A 23,061-nucleotide genomic window follows, 5' to 3' on the forward strand; every position below is an offset into this window, starting at 1 on the left:
GTATCTAGAGCATTTTTACACTCAGGAGTTTCAAATAGACAATCAAGTTATTTTTTTCGCCGTCAAATTCCTTCAAAAAATGACATCACGAGAAAATGCTTTATTTTTCTATGTCAAATCATGATTATTACTGTGCTCTGCCCCCTCTAATCTAACACTCGCCAACCCTTAATTGCTTCGCTAAATTATAAGAGTTGATTTGCGAACTGCTTTGCTCGCTGCCACGATTGATCCACTCGAAATGATACTTAATATAAAATTTTGAACTAGTTAAATCATCGCTAAAAAAATAAATATTTTTTTCTTTCTTAGTATAAAAATTCTGTAATTTGTAACCGTCGTTGAACAGCCTACCGAAACTTGAGTTTACGACTACCAATACTCAACTCCGTAGCCTTGTAATTTTGTACACAATTCAGAAGACAAGGGAACTCCTGGATCAGTCCACCCAGAGGTATTGATTTGTTATATGAACTTGGAGGACTTTGTGACCCCGACAGATTTATCTTCCACCAGTCACCATTTAATACACGATGATTCTTCGGCAGGCTGGATTCAAACTCCCGTTCTCACGGACGCGAGTCTAACGCCTTACCAATCAGACTATCGTATAAAAATTTTAGTTTATTTTATAACCGTCGTTGAACAGCTGACCTAATTTTTGGGTTTACGACTACTAATATTCAACTCCGTAACCTTGTAATTTTGAACCCAATCCAGAAGACAAGGGAACTCCTGGATCAAGTATTGGGAGAAATTTGCCTTCGTGGAAGACTTTTTGATGGAACTAACCCTTCATTGCGTTACATGGGGAGGAAAACCACGAGAAACACCCACGGTTAGCCTGACGACAAAGGGCCTTTAACCCATGATCCGTCTACCATTGATGATATTTCATGTCATCACTGTGGTCGGTGCAAGCCGGATGCGGATTCGTATCGACCAGCCATCGTGGGATTCGAACCCAGTTCACCTCATTGGAGGACGAACGCTTTGTCCCCTGAGCCATTGCGGCACTATTATAAAAATTGAACTTAACTGAACGGAGAAAATTGCAGCAATTTTAGCAAATTCTCCTTGAAAAATTTACGCATACACAGCATTTAACCCGGCGCCTATGACCTTAAAAGAGCATTTATCGGTTTATGTCTAAGGTTAGAAAACAAGACAGGTAATAGCGGGGGGGGGAGTGCAAAATTGAGAAAAAGAAAGATTTTTCTATTATTACGGGCATTTTGTTTAGAAAGTGTCGAGGGCTAATTGATCAAGTTTAGAAGTGGTTGGAGCTCACATGATTTTGTCATTTTTTCATGAAAATTATTTCAGGATTTCCTCGTATTCCTCTAGAAAATTAACCAGGTTGGTTGCCTTCTGCTTCATCTTAGGATTCTTATAGATCGATCTTTTCCAGGCTATGAAGAATTCTAGCTTTAGTTTGCTTAAAGTGGTGGGATATGGTAAGTGAATATTGTATTGCATAGTTACACACTGTGCCTACTCCTCCATAGGTGCATGTGCTGCCAGTAGCCAGGCTGAAGTGTTTTAGATACGCTTTAAAGGGACCATGCTCTATAAAGAAGAGGATTAGCTGCCTATTCTATTGTATTGGTTTGAATGAGACATCTGGTGAAATTTCTTTCATTAATATTCCCAATTTCGGTTTGTGATGATGCCATTTGCCAATCCTTTTTAATTTATGTTTTAGCTTTCAGCTTAATGAATGAATATGGAGTTTTGATGTTGAAAAATGGACCCTTATCAATTGCCTCTTAAGCCCAGTTACCTGCTTATTCTTTTCCATCGTTGTTATTTTGTGCTTTAATCCATGAGATTTGGAGGCCACAAGTATTATTAAGTAAAATTTGGATGTCCTGTATAATCTGGTGAGCGGTAGCATAATTCTTAAGTGCTATTATTGTTTAAAGGCTACCTGACCAGATTGCAGTTTGGCTTGTGAATTGTTTCATGGCTTGAGTGATGGCCTCCTTTAATGCTATTGCTTCCTTCTAGAATACTGTGCAGTAGGAATTAAGTTTAAGTACGAATTAAGTTAAGTTAAGTAGGAATTAAGTGTGGTCGATGTGATTATGCCATTGTACAACTGCAGCTCCCGTTCCATTACACTTCTTAGATCCATCTGTAAATACATTTATTTTTCGTATTAATCGGACTTGCTTAATGAATAGACAATTATTTTACTATAAGTTGAAATTCTCAGGGTGAACGTCATTGAATTTGATTTTTTTTCAATTTGTGGGGAGTGAAAACAGGTGCCATCTACTGTTGAAGAGGAATTTTCATTTCTGATGAAGTTGATTCTAATTGCCTCCTGCTGAAGGTTGATGTGTGGTGAAGGTATTTCCAGAATAACCTGAAGGGCATTTGTGGAGAATGTACAATCGGCGCAAGAGATATTCAACAGAAATGTTCTCTGAATAATAACTAGTTTGTTTCTGGTGTGTTTTCTGAACACCAGGATGCAGGTTGCATGGGCGGTCATTCTTTCTGTTCTGGTTTTGTAAATTATTCGACTTTGGGATTTCTTTATTCCTCGTTTTCCTCCATCTATTCTTTGTATGGCCAGAAATTGTCTGGCAGCTTTGTCTGACTGGATGTTTAGATAGTCAGTCCAGTTGAGGTTCTCATCAAGATTGAGGCCCAGCATCCTAACCACTTTAGATATTTTGATTTTTTGCGCCCATTCAAATGTACAGATGGGCCATTCACGAGTTTGTATTTTCAGTTTCATCAGTTGAAAGATTTAGATTATTGCATGTTGCCCATGTTAAAATCATTTACAGCTTTTGTGACCAGGATGCCTAGATCTGATACAGTGGAAGCTGCAAAGAAAAAGTCATCGGCAAAAGTCCTCAAAGTTATTGTGGCACCAATTGGATGTTTTAGCAGAGAGAGGATGTTGTTCCAATTGTAGTTAAGGAGCTTTCCGAAGATATATTCCTTGATATGGGTTCGCTACATGACCCCTGCGGTGCTCGTATTGTTTGATGTTTTTGTTTATTGTTTGATGTTCTGGTTTCTGTGGACTATTTCTCGGTGTTTTGATGTTTTGCCAGAGACTATTTGGGTCTACAGGACCTGTCGCAACGTGGAGGTTTGGACTTGCGTTCGTATCGGAATCTCGAACTGGCTTTGGAATTTCATCCCTCTTTCAATTTAAAAGTTTAAAAAAAATAATTTTTGATTTTTTTTTTCTTCTCAAAAGGGTGAAGAGTGATATTGTTTTTTTCTGTAATAAGAGTCTTGATAGTATGCTCGAGTACCGATTAAATGCGGTTGTTAGTTGACTGAACACTCTGATCAATCTTCCATTTGTGATCTTGATGCTCACCAGAGAACTTCACCGATAATTTTGTTAAGATGTCCTCCCGTTGGGTGACCTGTGTGTTCTTTTTAGCTCTCTTTACAAGTTCCCATTCCGCATTCAAAAACCGGCTTGGTGAAGTACCTTGAAAATGAAAGGCCGTGTTCAATCTAGAATGGTCTGACTTGGACTAATCTGAGTTGAGGCAGGTCAAGGAGACTTGAATAATAAAATGACTTAATTACTATCGGGGATTAAACTTATCGGAGGTAAATTTGAATTTTCTAGTCAGATGAATTTTTACACATTATTCTTTAATGATTTTGATGGGTTTTTTTTTGTGTTACAAGAGTTTTGATAGTGGGTTTGAATACCGAGTGACCAATCTCATATCTGTGACCATGAGGCTTTTCTTGACGCCCACCAGAAGTCACTACTGATTCCTTAGTCAAGTCTCTGGTATCGACAGGTGCACAAGAAAAAAGATTGAAGTACCGTGATAATGGAAAGTCAACTTTCGATGAAGAATGGTCTGTCTTGGATCAATCTGGACCGATGCAGGTCCCTAACACTTGGATAATGAAATAAACGTGATTGGTAAAGTAAATTAAATTTATCGGAGGTACCTCTGATTGGATTTAAGTTCTGGCCAAATTCCTTCTCAAAAATAACTAATATCGACAATTGATGCATTTTTTTATATATAGTGCTTCAATGTCTAATAGACAAAAATAAATTTAAATACTTTTGCTTCATAGAGTTTGTTTTATTTCGGTCATACAACTGGGTTTAAATTGATTATTACTGGTTTCTGTATGGAATTGTAATGTCTTCACTGAAATTTAACTGATACATTGGTTATACATAAGCTAAATCATGATCCACAAATTAAGAGCTCTATATTGCAGATGCTAATAAATGTCCATTACTTTGCTTTATACAGTTTGACTTATTTCAGCTGCGCAATCGGCCAAAAATGGGTCATTTCGGATATTTGAGCAAAATTATATTATATCTACCTTTGATAATGCAAAAGCTAGGTCATAATCCGCAACACACTATTTTGTGTTCTAGAACAAATTTAGTTAAGACTATGGCAGGACAAATTTATCGGGACATTATTCTGTTAATGTTTAGTGTAGTCATGGGAGCGTAATATGTGTTTATTGATGACAACTCCCGTCCTCACCGTTCCAGCATCAGAAAGCAGTGCCTTTAATCAGAGAATATCACTCGTTTTGGAATTGCCAGTGTTTTCACCTGATTTGAATCCCAGAGAGCAAGCGTGAGACAGGCTTGGCTGACAACTTGAAATCTGTCAACCACCTCCTACAAGCACACTGGAGCGAATTGTTAAGTGGTGAAATCTATTTTAGATTTTTTATTTTAAGCATATCTAAAATGTGTAGCAGTGCAGAAGAAGCATGCACTTTTTTAACCATCAAACCAACCTTATATTATCACGATTCTGTAAGAAGTCTTTTCGATTTGCTCTAGATCGCATACGCGGCAGTTTTATAATTAAGACTGTGCTACACGTATTATCCTTTATTGTTCTCATTCCTTTGCTTTATAAATAGGCTTAGTGTATATGCTACGTTTGTTTCACTTTTTAATCTTTACTTTCACAAATTTTCATTGTTCATAATTTGTACACATGTGTTCATTTTTGATAAAGTCGTGATGTAAAAAAGTTGATCTTTCTGTTTAATCGACCATCATTGTAGTACCCCCATAAATCCTTTTAATTCAAGCTTTTTCTCTCTTTTTATTATTCTAGAATAGAAATCACGGAATCTTGACTGGAAGAAAAATATGAGTACGTGACAGCACGTAAATATAAAATAAATAGAGTTCCACGATTTTCCCTTGCTTACAATATATTTATCAAAACAAGAGATTTAAAATTGCAACCTAAAAATAGTTTTACTTTTAAATTTTATGAATTTTGTATAAACATGTTTTTTTCTCATTTCAAACCAGAAACAGTAACACAAATAAAATTAAACAGATAACTTTTTTTTATGAATATTTTTCATTTCATAAAACATATTTTAATTGCGCGTACGATATTTTAAAATTACTTTGCTCGTCAAATTTAAATTTTTAATCACAATTTATAGATATGTTAGTTGAATGCTAAAGCAGAAACCAACTTTTTTTATTACTGGATGGTAACAACATTTTGCCTATAGAGAAAAGTATGAATTATTTGATACGATAAAAATGGTTATTACAGGAGAAATACTTTTATCCTCTAAATTGATTACAGAGTTTTTGCACGTACTTTACAGAGTTTTTGCACGTACTTTACAGAGTTTTTGTACGTAAGTAAGTAATTATAAGTTGTTTGATATTTTTTAAGACAGAACTGAAAAAATTCAACTCCTTTTTCTGACCCAAACATATATTTTGAACATATTATAATAAACACAGCTGATTTGAAATTTAACATCTAGAGTAAATAGTTTTTAGCAATAGTATTAAAAATATCCGCTTTTTATAAGTATAAAAGCATTTATTTGCACCATAAAATTGAAAATATTATAACAATTACATATTTATATTGATTTTAATTGTTGTGTCCTACCTTTAGTTTTATAGGCATAGATATTTAAAAATGAACCAGGGTAGCCTGGCTGGTTGAGGGTTCGGCCCATGTCCGAGAGCTCCTGAGTTCGATCCCCACAAACCAAAGACTACCCGTGTACAAAATGATGCCTGGAGCACACTAAAACTGCCGGGGTCACAAAGTTCTACAAGTTTCCGTAACAAATGTATACCTCTGAGGGTATTGGATCGGAGATTGGTCGTGCTTCGGTTCTAAATTACGACCTGTGGATAGCTGTATGGTTTCCTCTCTGTAAAACGGGATGTGACATATGTAGGTTGTCTCTAGATCATCATCGAGGATGTTTCCCCTATCGTCACCAATAGCCCATTCTGCAGCTCGGTAATCCCATTCTGCAGCGATGCAAATAAAATGTACCAATGTGCCAATATACTTAAAATTTAAGGAAAAAAAATCAAGATAAAATAGAATTTTCTGTGAGAAAATCTGTATAATAATTTTCATGAAATTTACTGTTTTACTGTGCCATTTGCATAATGCCGAAATAAATATTCTCCATATAAGTAAACATTAGGTTTAAAAAAAAGGCTACGTACTAAAAGGCAAAATTAATTGAGAAACTTTAATAATTTATTTAGGAGAAGCGTAGAAAATTGCCATTCAGTTATTGATGCTAATGATACTTAGTTAATTTTGGTTATAAGTACTAATTACATGAAAAAAATAAGTTAAGTTTAAAGCAAAATTAATACTAACTCTATTTCTCCATTAATTTTCATTATAAATCTAACTTATAAAAGAAGAAGAGTAAAAAATTGCCAAATTATTATTAATCTTTACTATGCCTAATTAATTTTGGTAATCTGAACTAATTGAAAAAAAAAACAAGCTAAGCACTATTAGTGCAAAGATAATGAAGAAAATGAGTTAATTTGTGCTGAAGACAATGAGTTAATTTGTGATTGTGAAAAACCGCCATATTATTATTGGCGTAAGTGACACTTAAAAAATTTTAGTAATAGGTACCGCTGGTAAATGGTCTAGTTTTAATAAATACCAAATGTACTAATATAGGATTATGTTAGTGTATTCGACATCAATTAAAAATACATCAATACTTGGGAGTTTTCATTTCGATACTGTGGAAAGAGGTATTTTTATGGCTCCTTGAAGGAAATAAGTACCAGAAAAAAATTACTTGATTGTGGTAAATATTGACTACCATCAGCTGATGATACTGAGTCATGAAAAATTATATTGAATACAGTTGATGATGAATACGTGATAGGTACTTAATATGGGTATAGAACAAATGATACTGAATATTTGTGATGTGATGTACTACTAAAAACGTATTTTGCTTAATAACATAAAACCTTCAGGAAGGACTAAATAAAATAAATAAATAGTCTAATCAGTTTAACTTTATTCATTGTGTTGGTATATGTCTTTAAATCTTATGCAAGTCGCAGTGTTGTTAAGTACTAATATATTGATTGATTGTTTATTTTAGGAAGAGTGAGTATTCAGCTAGTATTTCATAATAGTAATAATAACCATAATTTTGAAGCCTACCCAACGTGGTTATTTATGAAAAACTCGGAAAAAATGCTTGTCATGGGTGTTTGTAATCTGAATTAATTTAAAACTTTGTTGAAGTTACGTTATATCATTCTAGTTATGAAATTAAAATTATTACGTCATTAAAAATGATATTACATAGGAAATAAGCTTGTAAGAAGAATTAATTTCATACTTGAACAATAACAAAAGATAATAAATTAATAACACTGTTAAGGTTTTCTGCAATTTATTAACTTTAAAATACCTATTAACCAGTTTTTCTTACATTGGAAGATAACAGAACGATCCAACGTGTCACTGTCTTTAAAAAAGTTTTACGTTTGTTTTTGCTATACCTTTTTATATCATTGTTCAAATTTGCCAAAAAAAATGTCGAACCTCTTCCAAGCATACAAAAATTACCAGTTTATCCCACTATAGAATTTTTTTAAAAGAAAACTCAAGTTTTTTATTTTTTCTCTTTCAATCATTTTTTATTTTCGAGCAATTTACTTCAAACCTTTCATTAACATTTAATTTCGTTGACATTTGATTAAAAAAGTCCAAAGAGTTTTTTCCATACCTTTTTCAAATATCAAATCTAAAGTGTTAAATAGTTTTCCCTATTATAGATTTTTTTTGTAAAGAAGTTATCGGTATTTATTTTACTTTTAACTTTTTTTCATGGTAAGATATCTTTTTTTTTATCTTACATTACTTTAACATATAATATTACTACCAATATACAGATATATTGTATTACCTCCCATTTATTTATTCAGAAAGATAATTAATAATTTAAGAAGTTATTTCTATTTTGAAAATAACTGCTTTAATCATTTATTAGCCAGCATGAATGATTCCAAACTTACACAATTAAGATATCGATACAATATGGTGACAAATACAATGAAGGATTTGCTTTATTTTTAGCGAAAAGTTGCCTTCATTCTCTTTGTTCAACAGAATAATGACGCGGTTAAAAGAGAAAGACTTTAGCAAACTGAATAACATATAGTTCTCCTGATAATAATCTTGACATACATTTTTGAAGATTGGTTGACTTCTTATTTTAATAAGGAACCGCAATTTACTCGATAAACAAAGAAACTGAGGTAGAATAATTCAGGAATTAGCTCTTTTCTAAGTTGTCAATGGTTTGACTTTAGTAAGAGATGTCACTTTTGAGGCGTTTTCAGCAATAAATTAATAATATTTCAGTGTAATATGGGTGTTTAATAAATATGCATACTGTAATTTCTTAGAAAAATCTCTTGAAACAAGTTTTCTATTCTAATTATTCCCATGGAAATAAATAACAAATCAATCATTAATTTAATTATAATAAGATTTACATCAATATAGTTTAATTATAAAAATGCATAAGGAGAAGACAATTTTTTATCAATTATCTCTAAAGATAAAAGACTTATGCTTCAAGCAGTTATTTTTGCACTTGAAAATGAGCTAGCATTATGAGTGTGTCAACACAAATACACTTACTATATACTTTACGAGAATACTATAAGAGACCAAAAACAATGAAGAATTTGCTTTATTTTTCGGTAAACTTCACATTCATTCTCCGTTCTCTTTGTTTAAACACGGTTAAAAGAAAATAGTTTAATGAAACTGAATAATAAGTTTGTTTTAATATTCTTGACATCTGATTTTTGAAATTTGTTTACTTTTTATTCAAACAAGAAACCACAATTTATGTAGTAAACAAAAAGTCAAGTAAAGACCAACATATATTTTAATCCTTACTGTTTTGCAATTAAAGGTAAAAGAATGCCGGTTTGACCTGAATTCAAGAAAAATTCAAACTGCAGCTAAATTTAAAAGAATCAAATCAATTTCTTACGTGATTTTTCGAATTCGTTATTTTTATTTCTCATTGGGAAAAATGGAGGAAAAAGTTTAACAGATTTAGAAGAAAAGCACTGAAACACTGAATAAAAACACTTTCATGATTAAATGAAACCATGTACAATTTATCTCTTAGATTACATTGTAAAAATTGTTTCATTTAAATTACGACTGTTTTTACTATGTAATTCGAACGTGTGGCATAAAATTTCTATAATTTGCTGAATTGCAATCAAACGCAAAGAGAAAAACAGAGAATTACTTGCATTGAAAGAGAAATGGAAAAAAAAGAAACCTCCAGTGTGCACACTCATATTACAATAACCATGGCTAACTGAAGTGCCGTAACTTATTTTCTCGAAAAATAAGCCATAAAATGCCTTTTCCTTTCTTTTTTTTTTTTTTTAAACGAGCTCAATTTCAAACCTTGTGCAAATTTACAATTCAAAAACTTTTCGACTATTACTAAATAAAATAATAAAAAGTTGTGAATAATTATTTAAAAAGTATTTTGCATTAAATTATAAAACAATATTTTAATGTTAATCTTACTAAAATCACTACCAAAGCCCTTCGGCAAGAATTACCTTTCTTTTTTTTTTAATTCCATCAATCCAGAAACTCGGTAAATTTTACTATTTTCTAACAGTCTTGAGCATTCTTTTTTTCTCAGTGTTCACCAAGTTCAGTGATCTTTTTTTCTCAGTGTATTTGTTTTCTCATTGAAATCCTATCAACAGATCAAAAGCATTGAGCAAGTTATCCTTCAAATTTCTATTTATTTTGAGATGATTGTCCATGCTATAGTATTAACTTTAATTTAACCCAATAGCGGCATAGTAGTAGGGCGAAATTGCGAGAATGTTTCTCCCCTGTACACTACCTCCCTACTGCTTCCCTGTACACTACTTCCCTACTACTTCCCTGTACACTACTACTGTCTAAAATATGACTTTTTGCAATCAGTAAGTTAAATTACGTAAAAATCAAATTTTTTTTTATTGAGCACAAAATACTGAATTCTCCAACTTAGTTCAAACTTACAACTCAATTTTTTTTTTTACCATTATTAAACAAAATAATAAATAATTAGTTAAAAATATTTTTTGAAGGAAATTATCTTTGAGTAAATGTATTTTATAATAGGTGAAATATGCAAAAAGTAAAATTATCATTAAAATGTCCGAACTTTCGACGACCAAACTATTAGGACCTTATTTTCCAGATTGAGTCTTCCCCCCCCCCCCATATATTTTGAGGATGAGGAATCCAAATCTGTTGAAAGAAAGATACGTATATTAAGTGAAAGTACGTTTTTGTGTCTGATTTCGAAAAGTGTGATCTCGAATATCTACTAATTATTTAGCATATTTGAAATCAACCCTCGATTGAGTCCCCGGCTCGCAAAACTTTGATCATTAGATTAAAGTTTATACAGAGTGTTTCCGTTTTTTTTTTTTTTAATCTTTTTTGCGCATTGTACAAGGCAATGTTTAATTTTTTGCTGATTGCCCTTTGTAAGCTTTCGAATAAATCGTTTATTTTTATTAACTACACTATTTGTTCTTTTTGACATTATTTAATTCTTCACTCACATCCTAAATGTTGATGAACTAATGTTAATAATTTAAAAAATTTAAGTGCATGTGAAATGAAAACTATCAATACTATTTATAAACTGTATACAACTACTATATACAACTACAAACTGTAACAAAACTAACTCGACGACGAGTTTATTATGACTATAGCTTCAAAACATTTTCTGAAACGCAAAACATGAAACGCTTATTTTAATGCGAAAACAGAATAAAGCTGTATTTCCTAAATTGAAAGAATGTTTTAGCTTTTACTTTTATAGATATTTTTAATGTGTCAAAATTAAATAATAGCTGGCTCTCTTTTCATTCTTTGCGTCATGAAAAATAAATGCATACGGATGTCATCTCAAAATATTATTCCATTCATTCTGAACACCCGTATCTTACATAAATGTAATGTTTCTTATATTCATGAGGAAAAGTTCGACATACGTAGGGACAAAAGATTTCAAACTTTAAATCTTACATTTTTCAATACCTGGTGAAAAGAACTGTATTTTTGTGTACGCATCGCATGAGTTCAAAAAGGGAATTTAATATTTGAGGAAATATTTTTTTTTGCAGAGTAGTCTTAAGTGCTCTTAAAAGAATTTAGATTTCAGAATGCAATTTGCTTCCCTATCTCCAATTTTTTTACGCACAGAAACATGAATTAATAACAACAAAAAAAAGATGTTTCAAATCAAAAAATAGTTTTTATACCTTCTCGACACTTTTTATTTCGAAAAAATATCTTTGTTTTCTTTCAAATATTAACAATAAGAAAATATCTTTAAATATTAAAATAAATAGTTCGATTTAGATTGTAAAAGATTTCCACGAATAATCTCTTCACTTGCCGTTAAAAGTTTTTCACATGTAAAAAAAGTCCTACTTTTTTTTTCATCAGTTCTGCTCTATACACCTATTATACAGCTGTTAGAGAACTTGAATCTTGCTAAACTTTAATATCGTTGCTGTTTTTTTCGAACGGTGCTGGTACTAATCATATTTCAATGGAAATTAAACACCATATTAAATACTTGATTTTCACATATTATGCTTGAACATATTTTAAAAAAGATAGCAGAAAGACTTAATGTTTAATATAATCAACAGTCTTATGAGTTATAATTCAATTCAAAATATATATTCTTGCTTGAATCCATTATACTCAATTTCTTAAAAAAGTAATTTTCAAGTTTTCAACGAAAAAACTAATAGCAACAAATAGTTATAAATATGCACTCTCAGAAACACTTTTTAACCACAATATCGTTACCCTCAACCATCATTATTGGCAAATTTGTTGCAATCTATAAATCTTTCTAGTACAACCTTTGTGGTCATTTTGACTGAAACCAAAGGGCGAGAAAAAATATTTCATTTTAAATTCAAATATCGTTATAAAAAATAAAAAATTCACATTTAATAATTTTATATTTTGCCACATTTAAAATGTATTATTTCATTACATGAAAACATTCTGTTTATGTAAAATTACATAGTAGATCTTGGTACATAATTTTAAATAAAAATTCTTAACAGAAATTTCTCGAAGAACATTCGATTTTGTTTCAGTGATATTTTGAAGAGGAGTTTCAATAGTCGTAGCTTTGCAAAATGATAATTGATGGTCTTTATCATTACTTGTTTCGTAAAAATCAGCGCGGCATGCTGAAAGTTCCTTTGATGAACAGAAGGGCAATATCGACTTTGTTGACTTAGTTCAAAATAAAGCAATTCCAGGAAATTCCAAACATGCTTAAATGAGCAGTGATGACTCAGAGAATGGATCGTTTGCCTATGAGGTTAATCGGGTTCGAAACAACAGGCAAAATTCTCCATGTACTTGATCCTTGACGTACTTGATTACAAAGTTCAGCTTATAGAGTTCCCTTGTCTTCTGGATTGGATTTTAGGATCGGCTGTTCAAAGAGAATTATAGAATAAAACAAGTCTAAATGGAGCCATGATGGCTGAAGGGATAGAGAGTTCGCCTTTAGTGAGGTGTATCGGACTCGAATCCCAGCGATGCCTGGTCGATACGAATTCCGTACCAGGTTCGCACCGACCACAGTGCTGCCATAAAATATCGTAAGTGGTAGACGGATCATGGCTTAGAGTTCCATTGCCGTTAGGCTCACCGTGGGAGGTTTTCGTGATCTTCCTTTCCATGTAACGCAAATGCTGGTTAGCTCTATCAAAAAGTCCTCCGCGAAGGTAAATTTCTCTCAATACTTAATCCAGGAGTTCCCTTGTCCTCTGGATTGGGTTCAAAATTACAAGACTATGGAGTTGAACATTAGTAGTCGTAAACCCATAAAATTGGGTTGGATGGAGCATTGGATAAAGCATTCGCCTTCCAATGAGGTTTACGGGATTCGAATCCCAGCGCTTGGCTAGTCTACACGAATTCCGCATCCGTCTTGCACCGATCACAGTTATAACGTGGAAATATCATCAGTGGTAGACGGATCATGGGTCAAAGTCCCCTTGCCCTGAGGCTAACCATGGGAGTTTTTCGTGGTTTTCCTCTCCATGTAACGCAAATGTTAGTTCCATTAAAAAAAATTCTCCATGAACGCAAATTTCTCCAACGCTTGATCCCAAGAGTTCCTTTGCCTTCTGGATTGGGTTCAAAATTACAAGGCTGCGGAGTTTAACGTTAGTATAGTCGTGAACCCAAAACATTGAGAGTCCCCCTGCCGTTACTCAAACCGTGTTCGGCTTTCGTAGTTTTCATCTCATGTGCCACAAAGGAGGGTTAGTTCCATCAAATAGTCCTCAACAATGGTAAATTTCTCCCAACACTTGATCTGGGGGTTACGTTGTATTCTGGATCCGATTCAAAATTACAAGGCTAGGGAGTAAAATATTGGTAGTCGTAAACACAAAATTGGGTTGGCAGCTCAACGGCGGTTATAAAATATATTAAATATTATTAAATGAAAATTAGGAATTTACTGCTCCAATAACTAAGACATTGGTGATATTATAGAATCCGCTTCTGTCGTATATTATCGGCTTATTTGAATCTAACCACTAAGATATCCCACCGCTAGGATATCCAGTGTATTTATGTATATTCTTGCTATCCTTCGTAAAACTGCGCTAGCTGTTTTTTTCAAACTAAAAAGAGTTTCCAAGCCTTTTTTGTCTTTACAAAAAAACACATGTGTATGTAAATACATTAAATAAATAAATATCACCATTTCATAAAAGGTAGATAAAACCATCACCATAGAATGATATATCTGAGTTAAGTCTCCTTAATACACTTTAATTAAAAATGTGAAGCCATCATTCCTTTCTTTTTAGCCCTTCTTATAATTTAGAAATTATATTTGAATAAGAAATAATCAACAGTCAACTAATAACAATCATTTAAGTTTAAATAAACAGTAGAAGTGTAACCAGATTATTACCCTTCTTTTGGTGCGAAGCAAGGATATCAAACGCTAAAATTACCAATACAGTGGTAAAATGATTGATAACTCTGAGGATTTTGGTAACTTTAGCGTGATACATGAAAAAACATTTATTTGGTTACAATTATTTTTGAGGTTAGTATTTTGTTACTAAATGCATTATAGGAAGAATTATTATTCTGCAATGCTGAATTTTCTGAAAACTGTAACAGTAGTAAAAGAAATTAAAAAACTGTAACTATTTCGGAAAACTGTAACAATAGTGAATTAAATTACAATATGAATGGTATAAATACTGTGCATTTCGTTCATTTCTTAGAATTGTGATTACCTTTTCCGGAAATGTCTTTGCGAGAAATGTTTTTACTTAAGTTTATAAATTTTTTTTCCTCTATGAGGCTAAATTTTTATTATCTCAAAAAATGTCTGCCATTGAAATATTTCTAAAAAATTGAATATTATTTTTTAATTTTAAAATTTTCATAAAAAATAAGAATACCTTTACTTATTGGATGTATTTATAACTGAATTTTAATTTATTTCCTACATTTTATAAGAATAACAACAAAAATGATTTTGTTGTTAATGATTTTGTTGAAATGATCCAGTCTAACTTCTCATTTCTAAATTTCATGTGTAATTTCTCATAGCTAGTGCAATCAATTTTTTGCTCGGGTTACACCTGAAATATTTCTAAAATTGCAAACTATTTTTCTTTTTTCTCTTAATAGCTAATTAAATGAAAATAACAATAATATTAAAAGGCACATTGAATTCTACATTCTATGTAAAATCTATCCTCGTTGATAAAAATTATTCATTGAGACATAGAAGTGCCTCATTTGGCAAATAATTATTAATGAAAAATATTCTTAAAGTTTTGTTTCAAGGTTTCTATGGTATGCATTAGTAAAGCAATTATGTACTTAGAAATTTAATTCGTTTTACGTCAACATTTATTCTTGCGATGAAAATCATAAGATATATTAAAAATTAACTCTTTTAAGCTACTCAGAAAATTTTCTGTAAAAATACTCAGAAAAGAAATGATCTCTCTTGAAGTAACCTCTTTGTAAAATGCATGTTAAAAAGTTTCTCGTTAGCAGAAAGAAGTACGGAAAATACCTCTTTTCGCAGTGCACTTCTTTAAAAAAAATCTTCCACATATTTCAATGTACTCTTTATTTTCAGGCTTTGCTCTACCTTAACTTAAAGTTTAATGTAGAGTGTATTGTAGAAGAATGTATTAGAGAAAGTAATGTAGAGTGTAGTAGAGAAAGTTTAATGTAGTTTACGGAGTAGTGTGCTCATGTGAGTGGTTCTGATTTTGCTTCCATGCAGTTCCAAACATGTTTCTGATCTAGAAAATGGTTGTTGTTTTGGAAACATTATAATTGAGTGACTTTAAATGAAATATGCAAAAAAAATAGTTCTTTTGCACTGATGAAATCATTTTTATCTAATATAGGTACATACTTCAAAGTAATATTTGCAGTGACTGCTGTTAAATTTTGGGTATCAAGTAATTGTTTAATATAAGATTTTCATTGATAGTTCCTCATTGATAGATGATTGCACATTGAATTTGTCTGATTAACAATTCTTGAAAGAACTGTAATCTTCATTAAAGAAATCTAACTTTTGAATATTTATTTATTCTTGGAAGATATTTTTTTTAAAAATAACTCTTAAAAGTTTTTATGTTTTCTGTGTTTTCTATTGGTTTTAACTCAACTTGAGAAAAATTAAAAATTATTCGTAATGTACTTATACCCTAGAGTAATCAGATGCTATACCATAATTATACCATATATACCATAAACAATTAATATCATCATTAATTTTCTCTCAATAAACAGTGCTTTTCCATGTTTTGCATTTTATATAGACAGTAAAGTGTGCTTGAGAGCTATTAAATTATATTGAAATTGATTAGGGTTGTGAGACAATTTTAAATTATTGTATATTTTTTTAATGATGCACTACACAGCATTATTAGAAAAATATCTTTTAAGAAATCGTAAACACACGATTTCAATTCGTTTAAACACAATAAAAACTTAATTCGCGACATTCTTTCTAGGTCTCGGGGGTAATTAAATTAACAAATATTTCACGCGAGAAAGATAATTTAATTACGTCACATACACTGTAAAAGTACGGTAAAGAGTATCCGTAGTCAGGATATCAGTACACTTTACCGTAAAATCTATGTTTACCGCAAAACGTCAGATACACTATAAAAGTACGGTAAAGAGTATCCGTAGTCAGGATATCAGTACACTTTACCGTAAAATCTATGTTTACCGTAAAACGTCAGATACACTATAAAAGTACGGTAAAGAGTATCCGTAGTCAGGATATCAGTACACTTTACCGTAAAATCTATGTTTACCGTAGAACGTCAGATACACTATAAAAGTACGGTAAAGAGTATCCGTAGTAAGGATATCAGTACACTTTACCGTAAAATCTATGTTTACCGTAAAACGTCAGATACACTCTAAAAGTACGGTAAAGAGTATCCGTAGTCAGGATATCAGTACATTTTACCGTAAAATTCATGTTTACTGTCAAATTTTTAATAAAAATCTTGATATACCACAATTTTTACACTAATATTTGCGTAAATTCATTGAATCATTGCAACTAAATAAATATTACCGTAAATATTTCGTTTCGTTATTGTAACAGTAATACTTATTACAAACTTACTGTAATGAAATGGTTTATACTGTACAAATTAAGGTATAAAACTTTACGGGTAAAAATGAAATTTAGGGTAAAATATATTTTACAGAAGCTGTATTCAGAATGCGTCAGTACTTATCATTGAAACTTGATCCGAATTTTTTTTAATACTGTTTAGAACAAAATGTCACAGTTACGAAGAGTTTAATGGCATAAAAACTCAACATAATCAAAATATACAAAGAGAACAAAAAAAAAGTCACAAAATAAAACTATCAAATATATCAAGATGAGAACATTTTTATATTCGATAGAAATTTAAAAAAAAAAATAATAAATTTTATATTAACAATGTACATGAAACAGTTTATAGCACAAATCTCGTTGAACTTGTAACATAAAACAGAATTAGGTTAACTAAAATTTGGGGTTTAACTATATTGTACAAAATTTAGGAGCTTACTGAAACAAATTATTGTTTATTTCTCTAGTCTGAATATTGTAGTTATAAGTTTAAGGAAAAAACACTCAATCATATTTTTTTAAAACTTGATTGAACGATATTCTATTTCAACTCAGACGGGAAAAGGGTTCGATTAAACGCCTTATTCAAGTTTCTGTAAATTTTCGTAATATTACAATTCAATCACTTTTTTCTGAATGTGTACAATGTTAAGAAAGCAAAAACCTTTAATTAAGTAGATCTAAAAACAAATATAATTTAAAAGCATTTTTCTATAGCATAATAATACTTCGATTCGAGGCATACTACGAAGAATACTTCGATTCGAAGCACACTACGAAGAATACTTCGATTCGAAGCATACTACGGAGAATACTTCGATTCGAAGCATACTACGGAGAATACTTCGAAGCATAACAATACTTCGATTAATATATGCAAAATAAGTATGTACAAGTAAATGTTGTTGAAACATTAAGGGAATAATGAGTATTTCTATTAAAGGAAACACGTATAAAGAGTTTGAAACTCAAATTGCTATAGAATATTTAAGCTTGAAATTATTTTAATACTTTTTCATTAAAGTATAGACGATTCTATTTTATTCAAATATTTTATAAATAACATTGGTGCTGTTCGGTAGCTAATATATCTATTTGATGATGAAATGAGTTTATTGCACGGTATTTAATATTTAATTAATTTTTATTCATTATGTGACTAAATTAAATTTTCTTCGTTATTATACTTAAATGAGGCAAAATACCTAACCATAATAACATAATAAACTATCTGAAATCAAGTGTTTTTTGTTTATGTACCTATAAAACGTGCTTCTATAAAACTAAACAATTTGAAATCAGCCATGATTGGAATGAAAAACAAGTTATGCAAAATTAATGAAAAAGTGATATAAATTTGTTTAAGATAACGCAATAAACCGTCAAACTATTATATATACCAAAGGTAATTAACTAATTTCAATAATATGTAATTGAAATTAAAATAAACTGTGTACTAAATAGCAAAAAAATTAACTACTTATTTAGCGGCAGAAATGATAGAGCATTAAATTTTAAGAAATCAGAATTAAAAGATCTTTTTTCCTCGACTTTTTAAAAATATTTTTAAAAAAAGTAAACTTGTTTTTAAAATTCTAATTATATTTATTTTTAAAATATCGGCTTTTTTTGCGATCACTGATAAATCTATTTTGCATAACATTCAAACGCTGCAGGTTATGCGATTGGTAGCAAATATATTATTATAGGTACAGAGTATTATTGGGATAGATTTGGTAATTATGAAACTGCACCAATTACTGAGTAGTTTCAATGAAGATATTATAGAAATAAATTTATTACGGCCCCTTAAAAGAGATATGTACCACAGGAAATAATTTAAAAGGGGTAAATTTTGACTTTCACGAGTTGGCCTCGAGTGACGGCGTCATTCCAAGCGATGCTGAAAACAATCTCGATTCTAATGGTATGGAATGCAAAAAGTGTTTTTCTAAATGTTATAACATAAAGGGCAGCAAATAATAATAACTCAATAAATAAATTGAATTATTTTAAATTTTTTAATTGTGTCTGTATATGATGCATTATTTTGTGCGATTTTGTTCATCAGTACTAAATTTCTTTACTTAGTACTGATGAACTATTCATTATTTTATTTTTATTTAGTATTTTCTTTTTTCATTTACCCAGTCCGAAGAATGGTTATTTAGCTTATTTATGGTATTAAAATGTGTAATATTATGATTGCACTTATGCCAAAGATTCTAGTTTATCAGCGTTTATCCTTTTTCTCTGTAAATGAACTTTAAAAGATATACCAACTAATTTTAATTGAAATAAAAAAAGTGCGATTATTAAACTCTTCATTAAAAATGGATCAAATTTGAATCAAATATCCGTTTCAGTTAGTAATCCTCTTAATTGCAAAAAAGTAAGTAAATAACTATAATATAATTTCTAAAATCAGAATTTAAAACGAACATTTTAGGAAATGTATTATTTTTGGAGTTAAAAACAATTGCAACAATACTATAACGTAAATAGAAATAGAAATTTCTCTTCTTTTTAAAATAAATTTATGAGAAAAATTTATAGATAGATTTAATGATAAATTTATAACATAGATTTGCAAGAAATTGATAGATTTATAGATCAAATAAATTTATAGGATAAATAATATAAGAAATAGATTAATTTAGACATATTTATAAGAAATTGAAATATAATTAAATTCTTAGCTTTTTATTATTATTAATGGAATGTAATAAGCATATTTTTTTTTGATATTGTGGCAAACAAAGCGTAACGCAAAACAAACAGAAGGTAAAAAAAAGTAGAGAAATTGTAAAATAGTTAATTTCCATGATTGAAAAACTACTAACAAATTTATAGTTAAAATAATTATTGCTATTTAAATTTTATAATATTAATATTAATAAATATTAATTATTTTTTATTATTACATACCCCCTTTTTATTTGTTATTTAAATTTGTGTGAAAAGAATTAAACTGCATGGAGAAAAGAATCGACACTATCAAATATGGTAAAATTTATTATGTTTCTGGGTCTAAGGGAACACCAAAAATCAAGGTAATTTTTGCAGAAGCGATTATTAATAAATTTTGGTAAAGTTAACTGTGAAATAACGCTTTATTACCATGCTGTTTGGTAGTAAATGTGGTAAAATTTGGCTACTTGAATTAAATCTATAAGCCTGGTATGAAAACCCTTTTTTCTGTTGAGTTTACTTCTCAGATATGTATTTTTAATAAGTGTGTGGAAATAAGAAAGATAATTCTTAAATCCTGAATTTTCATTTAACGTTTACCATTTGCATGGTTGAAATGCCATATATTCTGATTTAGTTCCAGAATTATGTATTTTTGTTACTAGAAATCTCATTACCATGCAATACAGTGCTTTATAGAATTTTTTTCTCTGTACTGTTTTAAACCAAAAAGTTACAAATAATGATTGTATCGAAAATAATTGATGAGGCTAAAGTTTTACAAATTTATTTATTTTTTTAATGAAAGCGAATTCTCATTATTCAAATCATTATGCTTCCGTTGATTTCCTTTAACATTTGACCGAAAAAGAATAAAAATATTTAAATTTTTTTTTAAATCAAATGTAACATCACGATATTATGTTTTATAAAATTACATGTAATTATGAAAAACAGGAAACTATGCTAAACTAGCCTCTTTCTAAACATATTTTTTACGTTTTAGTCCAGAAAAATTTAATTTTATTAAAATATTTACCAGGGAGAAATTTTTTGATTTAAATGCTGGCTTTTTAAAAATGAATAAAGCTTGTTTTACACCAAAAAGTTACAAATAACGAATTTTTTAAAAGAATTTACAAGGCTAAAAGTTTTAAAATGTTTAGAAATAGCTAATCTTTAAGAATGCGATCACAATTTTAAATTATGCAAAACACTATGTTTCAGTTTATCTTAAAAGCAAAAGTGAGTGAAATTAAATAACTAAATTTTTTCTTTGAAAAATGACCAAAACACTATTACAGATTTATAAAATTTAAATAAAAATAGGAACTATTTCACAACTAGTTTGTTTTAAAAATGATTTTATTTTTAACAAATAAAATATTTGTTTAAATATTTATATAGTTTTAGTAAAATTCTAAATGACCTCACCTTTTTATATGAAATTATCAGGAATACTTTTTTTAGAGTTGTTGAAAGTTCCACTCAAAGCTAAAAAACTGGAACGTCCCATTTTAGAGCTCAGAACACCGAATTCAAAGTTGTTCTATGAACTCAGATGATGTTGAGAGGAGTTGCCTTAGTTGTCAAGATTCATTCAATTGAGCGCCATCTGCTGGTCACAAGCTAAGTATTGCTGAATAAGTTAATACGGAAAAACTAAGGGCTCATTTATCTTTAAACTTTCAAAAGATTCATTAAAGAAATATGTTACAAATTTGTAATCCTAAGAGAGATAACAATTTTTTTTAATGAAAAAGCAAAACAAAGTTTAACAAATTATATATTTTTTTTACACTTTGATAATCAACGTCCTTTTGAAAATGGAATTATAGATCACAGAATTTTCGTACTACACCAAACTTAAACAATAGTAGTACATATTCAAAGAATTATTAAAATTAAAACGAGTCAATTTAATTTTTTTTTTAAATTTAAAACGAAAAACGTAGCTAAGATATTAATGAAATGAATTTGGTTTAGGAAACTAAGGAAAGCAAACTTCTTCAGGAGAGAATCATAAAACTATGAACCTTATTATTCGCGACTAGTACAATTGGGGTTCTCATGATTTGTGCTAAAAAAATCTACTTCTACTAGCTTAAGTAAAAATTAATGTTATACATATTTTTCAATATAAATTTTAGTGTTATTTACTTCTATAATAATTTACTATTTATAAAAACCCTTTTCATTTTAATTAAAATCTTTTTCATTTAATCTTATTGTCACATGCCTCTTCATATGACGTAATAAAATTTTTTCTGTAAAACATAACCTTACAGGGTTGTCGGAAGTATTTTTCTTTCATTATAAAAAGTATATGAATATTCTAATAAAATTGAAAATTTTGTATGAGTTTTTTATCTATAAAAATGCCACTTAGTTAAGCAAATACACTAAATTTCATTTGCAAAATTTAAAATTTCTTTACATTTTTCTAAGCAATGAAATTGGTTAAGTGAAAGTTAAATTTTTGCCACTTAGTTAAGCAAATACACTAAATTTCATTTGCAAAATTTAAAATTTCTTTGCATTTTTCTAAGCAATGAAATTGGTTTATTCAAAAATTAAAGTGGTACAAATTGATATTAGATTCATTTGATGTTCACAGTTTGAATTGAAAGAACTTTATCCGTTTTCTCTCATAACACTAGTGTTTTTTTTTTGTGTGTGTATGTGTGTTTTAAGAACTTAAGATACGTAAAGATATTTTTTGTATAAAAACTTTGTTAACGTAAAGTAAATCGAAATAATTTAAGTAAGTCATTTGAGGTTAATTTTATTATATTTCTTATCAAAATACAAAAAAATGTGTAAAATATACTCACATTAAAGTAAAATTTTACAACTAACACTTTATTTCGTTACATTCAAAGTGTAATTGGCAACAGGAAGAAAATAACAGCTTCAAAATTTTTATAGCTTAACAACTACTTAAAAAAAGACTCCCCACGTCAATCTGTGTATGAAATTTTAGCTTGATTGTCTATTATTTGTACGTCTAGTACAAAATTTGAAGTTTTGCAATTTTGATTTTTGCCATTTTGAAGTAATTTGAGAAATTGAAATAGTGAACTGCTTGATGATTTCCATTGATAGAACTACGTAACGATTTAAAATTATAATGCAAGTAGAACTTTTGCGAAGAAATTAATCAAATTTGTGCGTAAAAATGTTATTTTTTCAAACTTGTTTTCAATTTAGTATTATAAAGTAATGGTAAATAATAAGCAATTTATTTAATTAGCAATTTTAAAAAACAATATGTTTTAAACTTTTCTCAAATTACACAATTTATACTTTTGTAATATC

General features: G+C 29.7%; 1 protein-coding gene across 2 annotated transcripts in view; it reads right to left on the reverse strand.

Moving 5' to 3' along the window:
• Nucleotides 1-21,331, reverse strand: part of LOC107454507 (diuretic hormone receptor-like) — an 82,639-nt gene extending 61,308 nt beyond the window's left edge. The window contains exon 1 of one of the 2 annotated variants that reach the window (XM_043053204.2): nucleotides 21,178-21,331. The gene's annotated coding sequence lies outside the window, so the exon portion shown is untranslated. The remainder of the gene's footprint in view (nucleotides 1-21,177) is intronic. The other variant, XM_071183703.1, reaches the window with a different exon arrangement.
• Nucleotides 21,332-23,061: the final 1,730 nt, after the last annotated feature.

This window comes from Parasteatoda tepidariorum, chromosome 7 (genome assembly GCF_043381705.1).
Source record: "Parasteatoda tepidariorum isolate YZ-2023 chromosome 7, CAS_Ptep_4.0, whole genome shotgun sequence".
In the NCBI taxonomy this organism is placed as follows: Eukaryota; Metazoa; Arthropoda; class Arachnida; order Araneae; family Theridiidae; genus Parasteatoda; species Parasteatoda tepidariorum.